This window comes from Mauremys reevesii, linkage group 23 (assembly GCF_016161935.1).
Source record: "Mauremys reevesii isolate NIE-2019 linkage group 23, ASM1616193v1, whole genome shotgun sequence".
In the NCBI taxonomy this organism is placed as follows: Eukaryota; Metazoa; Chordata; order Testudines; family Geoemydidae; genus Mauremys; species Mauremys reevesii.
Window position 1 is genome coordinate 3,859,750 of NC_052645.1, and position 6,307 is coordinate 3,866,056.

Consider the following 6,307-nt stretch of genomic DNA (forward strand, 5'->3'; position numbering starts at 1 on the left):
CCCTCCATGGCGGCCAGAGCCAGTGGACTCCATGTGCTGCACAGTGCGCACCCGGTCTAGCGGGGGGGAAGGGGAGGGAGTGGGGGGAGAGAGAAGGGGGGCGGCCAGCGCTTCAGCGGGACACTCACCACGTGGCCCCGACCGCCACACTGCCTGGTACCCTCACTCCTTCTCTAGACTAACCTGTCCTGATATACTGTAACATGGTTATATTCCACCTCCTTCACTGGTCACACCCAGCAAAATTAATTATACAGCAGACAGAAACAATCACAGAACCAGACAGAGACCATGCAAATAAACATACAAAACAATACAGAAGGGAGGATTTCACAACTACATCTATACAGACATAAGGGTTTTCCAGCTGTGTCTATTGATAAGTGAGTTCTTGCCAGACAGGATGCTACCAAACTAAGTTTCCCTTTCTCTGGAGGTGATGGAATATCAGGACAGGATTGTATTCCTCACAGCCCAATAGCACCTTATTTCAATGTGACTAGTTAGGAATGTGAGGATGTGACCATACACTTCCCAGCTTATGGCTGCCTTTGCTGCTTAGCCGAAGAACCAGGCCTCAGACTGTCACAGTAAGAGAAGGCCATTACACAGACAGACAGTGATTTTTTATTCTCTCTTTTATATCTTTATAACTAGCTAAGTGATAAAAATACACCTAAATTCTTAAAGTACAGGCCTCTGCAGACAGGCCTGAATATCTGTATCCTAACAGTCCTCGAGGTCAGGCAGCCTCTGGGTAAGGGGGTGGGGACTCAGGTCCTTCCACAGGCCAATTCCACCAGGGTCATGTATAAACCAGGGAAGTTCCCCACAATAGCCAGACCAGATGCCCCCTTTACACTTGTGTTCTGTACTCATTGCTTCTCTGTCTCTCTTCCCCTCATCTCTGCTGCTCCCCCTCTGGGCTTTCTCAGCACCTGGCCCCACAGCGCTTCCTGGCAGCAAGAGACTGCGCTATCTGCACCTGCAGCCTCTCTCCTGCTTGCTAAGGAAAGGAACCTTTCCAGGAAATGGCCACAGCTTCTGGGAATCCCTGTGTGGCTGTGAACAGAGTTTGGCTCCTGGCACACAAGGCAACTTAAAAGCTGAGCGCCCAGACAGGGGCTTGAACCCTGGACCCTCAGATTAAGAGCCTGATGCTCTACCACCTGAGCTACCTGGGCTTGTTAAGAAAGAGCTTCACCATTCACTACAAGAGTGATTATCCCAGTGTGCAGGCAAGAGTGAGCAGGCAGGCAAAAGAGAGGCAAAAAAGGTCCCAGGAACCCCTCCTCTTTTTCTGCACAGCCACTGCCTGTCAGAAGGATTCCTCCTCCTCCTCAGGGAGACTAAATCTCTGTGCCTAGACAGCCGGTCCATCCGCTGCACCTCAATCCCCAATGCCCGAGCCTCCCTGCCAAAGCCCTGCACCTGGCTCCATACAGTTAAGTCTCACGTGTCGCTGGGAACTTAACTTCTTGTGCCCAGAGAGTCTCGGCCCCCTCAGCAGATGACCTGAGAAACACAGTGTCCGGCTTTTCCAAAGAAGTGTTTAGACCCCCTCATCATGTGGCCTAAAGGATAAGGCATCTCCCTGTGGATCGGATGATTCAGGATTTGAGTCCCCTCGTGGTTGTGCTCACTTTGTGCTGCAAGTCCTGCTCCCTTCAGGGCTGGAACCTCTTCTTGGCCGCTCAGGCCAATGCTCCGGCTTCAGCTAGAGCCCCGGGAAGGAGTTGGGGTTGGGTGTCACAAAGGCTGGGGCATGAGCCCCAGGTGCTTCCAGTCTCGCCTTTGCCCTTCCTGACTTGCCAAAGAAAATGGGCGGCTCCACTTCCAAAGTCAGCACCATGAGTGGGAACGGTCAGAGGCCCCACCAGGGGGGCTGGCCCTGCTTTCCTACCCTCTTCTGATGTTGGCCACAGAGCATCAGCAGCCGCCCTGCATGCTGGTCTGTGGGTGGCCTTCAGCACAGCAGGGAGCAGGCTGGCCCTGTGGCTGTCTGCTGGCCACACATAGGCATGGTCCTCTCCTCCTCTTGCCCTGGCCTCTGTGGCTTTTAAGCCTTCCCTTGGAGCTGTCAGCACCAGCCGCCTCTGCTCCAGGTGCCCAGAGGAGGAGAGGTGCTGGGCTTCCGCCTGCCCAGCCCTGACTATGAAGCCTGGCCCTGGCCCTGCTTCTTTCAAGCGCCAGGTGGGCAAGAGGGAAAGCACAGTGGCAAGTGCCAGACTTGTGGGCACCAGGTGAAGCCGTGAGAATCCCAACCCTCAGGTGTCACTTCTAGAGCCCTGACCCATCCAGCAGGAGGGGAAAAAAATGGCTCTTGCAGAGCTAGAGACAGGGAAGTGGAGCAGTGGGAGCTCCAGGGCTTTACCACAAGGTACCACTGAGATTTGAACTCAGATTGTAGGATTCAAAGTCCTGAGTGCTGCCCATTACACCATGGGACCAGCTCATGCTGCCTTCTTTGGCCATCAGTGACCCTCATGGGACCTGCTCGAGTAAGGGACTGTTGGCCCCTTACTAAAGCTTAGTGGGGGGTTTGGTTGGCTAGTTCCTTGTCCCAGTAGAAGGGGGAAGGGCCAATGGGAAATCAGGCCCCTGAGACTGACAGTCCCCTGGGGCAATGGGGAGAGGCCAAAGCTCCAAGTTAGCCGCACTGACAGGCCAGGCAGTGTAATGAGGGAGTCACCAGGCCAGGGGGTCCCATCCTCTGTGGGAGCTGGAACTGCCTGGGCCAGAGTGGGGCGGAGCTAAGGCGAGAGCAGGAGCCCGAGAAGAGCCGGGGAGCAGAGCTGGGCAGGTGTAGTGCCAGAAACTGCTCCCTGTAGGACTTTGCTACCTGTAGCAGTTACTGAGACCTGAGGTTGTTCTTATTTGCTGACTTGTCCTAATTGGCTAAAACTTGACAGTGGTGGGGGATGGAAGCATAAAGTCTTCGTCCTCCAAGCGACCCTGCCTGGTGTCCATCTGTATCTATTACCTCTTAACACCGGATTGTAAAAAATAGAGTGAGGTCATTTAAACATCATTTATTTTGCAGCTTCATTTACTGTGCTAACAATGTAGCATCCTGACACCGATACTTCTGCCCATGTGACCTGTGGGTTGGATTCATTTTAGTGGGATGTGGGACATGAGCAGGATAATTTAAACTCTTAATTTCCTTATGGTTTCCCTGCAATATACTTCTCTGCTGGTGCGATTTCTGACCATTGCATGTCTATTGTATTTATTACAATAGCACAAGTAAGTCACACAAGTGACATAGTCTAGGGGCTTGGCTACACTTGCAAGTTAGAGCCCATTAAAGCAGCCCCAGGGGTCCTAACTCCTGAGGTGTCCACACTGGCAAGGCACATGGAGCACCTGGGCTCTGCAGCTGGAGCGCTCCTGGTAATCCACCTCCATGAGAAGCATAAAGCTCACTGAGTCCTGCTGAAACGCCCGGGCATCACTGTGAGTGCGGATCTCCCTCAGCCTCCCCCGCAATGCTGGTCAGTTGTATTGTCACTGTGATAGTCAGTGCTTCCCTTCAGGGCCGGCCCTAGAGGGGTGCAGGGCCCAGGACAAATCCTCCCTTTTCTGCCCTGTCCCCACTCCACCCCTTCCCCCAAGCTCCCACCCCTGTCCCCTCTATTCCCATCCTGCACCTTCCTGCCCCATTCCTCTCCCTCCCCAACCTCTTCCCGTCCCTGCTCCTCCCCCTCCCCGCCCAGTGCCTCCTGCACCCCACTGAACAGTTGATCACTGGCAAGTGGGAGGCGCTGAAGGGGAAGAGGAGGAGCTTGTCAGCAAGGCCTGTAGTGGGGTGTGCGGGGGGAGCTGGTTGCCAGTGGGCGCTGAGCACCTATTTTTGCTCTGTTGGTTCTGCAGCCCCGTAGCTCCCATGGAGTCGCTGACTTGGCTCCTTTCGCACCCTGGAGAGAGGAGCAGAACCAGGGCTATGGCTGATCTATGGGGCACCAGGTGAGTGGCAGAGGCTTCAGGCGCTGAGAGTTTGCCTGACCCCTCAGGGACACAGTGTGAGGGGGTGTCCCAGGGATCTCTATGAAAGGAGCAGAACAGGATTTACTTGGGATGGGGAGAGAATTGAGAGTGTCTCAGGGGGTTGTACAGAGGTATTGCCTGGGTGAGAGACTGGCTAAAATGCAGGCCTCGCTGTGTGCAGGATTTGAACCTGCGCAGGGGAACCCTATTGGATTTCAAGTGCAACGCCTTAACCACTCGGCCATCACAGCTGGGAGCACAAAACTGTCCCAATGCCAGAGAAACTGGTAAAGAATCCCAATGCCCAGGCGTGAAGTCATCTGAGCTACAGAATTCCCACCGCAAACCTGGCTCCCAAAGCACAGGGGGGATTGGGGGTTTGTTCTCTTTGCTTAGCCATGTGCAGTCGCAGAGAGAGCGCGTTTAAAAGTCTCCCGTCCCACAGAGCAGGAATGGGAAATGATTCTTAACTTGAAGCCTGATGTAGGGTGACCAGACGTCTTGATTTTATCGGGACTGTCCCAATATTTGCTCTCCCCCCGACACACATTCTAACCACTGGCCCCCACTCCCCTCCCAGGGCTGGAGATAGAACCCAGGAATTCTGACCACCAACCCCCCTCCCCTGCTCTGACCACCAGACCCCACACTCCCCTTTTAGATTTTAGGCTCACTGCCTCTTCTATCCATGCACCCCACCTGTCCATCCCTTTGCTGCAGCTTTTTAGGGTGTCACCCCTGCTCTGCACTCCCCCAGTGCAGCCCAACGCTTTTCCTCCCCCCAACCACACATCCTCTCCCCACACTGAGTGGATTAAGCACATCTTCAGTGGGGGTTTGGCAAGGCAGGGACAGGGGCGGCTCTAGGCATTTTGCTGCCCCAAGCATAGCAGGCAGGCTGCCTTCGGCGGCTTGCCGAGTCGCAGGACCAGCGGACCCTCTGCAGGCAAGTCGCCGAAGGCAACTCTGCCTGCTGCCCTTGCAGCGACCAGCAGAGTGCCCCCAGTGGCTTTGCGCCCCAAGCACACGCTTGGCGTGCTGGGGCCTGGAGCCGCCCCTGGGCAGGGAGCAGGCTGGCTGGGTGTCTTTGTGGCTGTCTGCTGGCCACACATAGGCATGGTTCTCCCCTCCTCTGGCCCTGCCCTCATTTGCTCTGTAGCTTTTAAGCCTTCCCTTGGAGCTGTCAGCACCAGCCACCTCTGCTCCAGGTGCCCAGAGGAGGAGAAGTGTGTTGGGCTCCAGCCTGGGACTCTGCCTCCCTCCTGCCTTTCCCTGACTATGAAACCTGGCCCTGACACTCCTTCCTTTAAATGCCATGTGGGCAAGAGGTAACGTGTCGCTGCAAGTGAAATGGCCAAACTTGTGAGCCTCATGTGAAGCAGCAAGAACCCCAACCACCTGGTCAAACCACAGGCATCAGGGTAACACGTTCTAGATCCCCAACCCATTGTGGCCATCACAACCCAAGACCTGGCTCCAGTGGGTGAGTCACCCAGCTGGAGGGGGGAGATTGGCTCTTGCACAGCTGGAGACAGGAAAGTTGAGTACCGGGAGCTCCAGGGCTTCACCACAAGGTCCCACTGAGATTTGAACTCAGATTGCAGGATTCAGAGTCCTGAGTGCTGCCCCTTACACCATGGGACCAGCTCATAGTTCCTTCTCTGCACATCAGTGACCCTCACGGGTCTGGCTTGTGTAAGGGACTGTTGGCCCCTTACTAAAACTTAGTGTGTGTGTGTGGGGGGGGGTTGGTTGGCTAGTTCCCAGCACCAATAGAAGGGGGAAGGGCCAATGGGAAATCAGGATCCTGAGACTGACAGTCCCCAGGGGCAATGGGGAGAGGCCAAAGCTCCATGTTAGCCGGACTGACAGGCCAGGCAGTGTAATGAGGGAGTCACCAGGCCAGGGGGTCCCATCCTCTGTGGGAGCTGGAACTGCCCGGGCCAGAGTGGGGCAGAGCTAAGGAGAGAGCAGGAGCCCGAGAAGAGCCGGGGAGCAGAGCTGCACCAGCCAGGGAGAACCAGAGCAGATCTGTGCTGGGAGCCGAGCCGAGCCGCAGCAGCACGAGCCATAGAAGCTGCCCAGGGAGCAGATCTGTGCTGGGAGAAGAGCTGCAGCAAGCGGAGCCAGAGGAGCAGCCCAGGGAGCTGGAGGCAGAGCCGCAGCAGCACTGGGGCTGGAGGTGGGTGCAGTGAGCAGCGTGGGAGAGCGAGGGGGACCCTGGGCAGAAGGCCCAGTGCAAGGAGATGCCACCCGTCAAGAGACCTTGCAGGCCAGACTTTTCGGGGTGGGGGGATCATATCCCCTACATGGGGGC

At 55.9% G+C, this 6,307-nt stretch overlaps 3 non-coding genes across 3 annotated transcripts; all 3 read right to left on the reverse strand.

Moving 5' to 3' along the window:
• Positions 1-1,111: 1,111 nt before the first annotated feature.
• TRNAK-CUU lies at positions 1,112-1,184 on the reverse strand. Its single transcript has one exon. It is a non-coding gene; the product is annotated as a tRNA-Lys (tRNA).
• Positions 1,185-4,159: 2,975 nt separating this feature from the next.
• On the reverse strand, positions 4,160-4,241 carry TRNAS-UGA. The gene has a single exon. It is a non-coding gene; the product is annotated as a tRNA-Ser (tRNA).
• A 1,321-nt stretch (positions 4,242-5,562) lies between these two features.
• On the reverse strand, positions 5,563-5,634 carry TRNAQ-CUG. The gene has a single exon. It is a non-coding gene; the product is annotated as a tRNA-Gln (tRNA).
• Between the last annotated feature and the right edge of the window lie 673 nt (positions 5,635-6,307).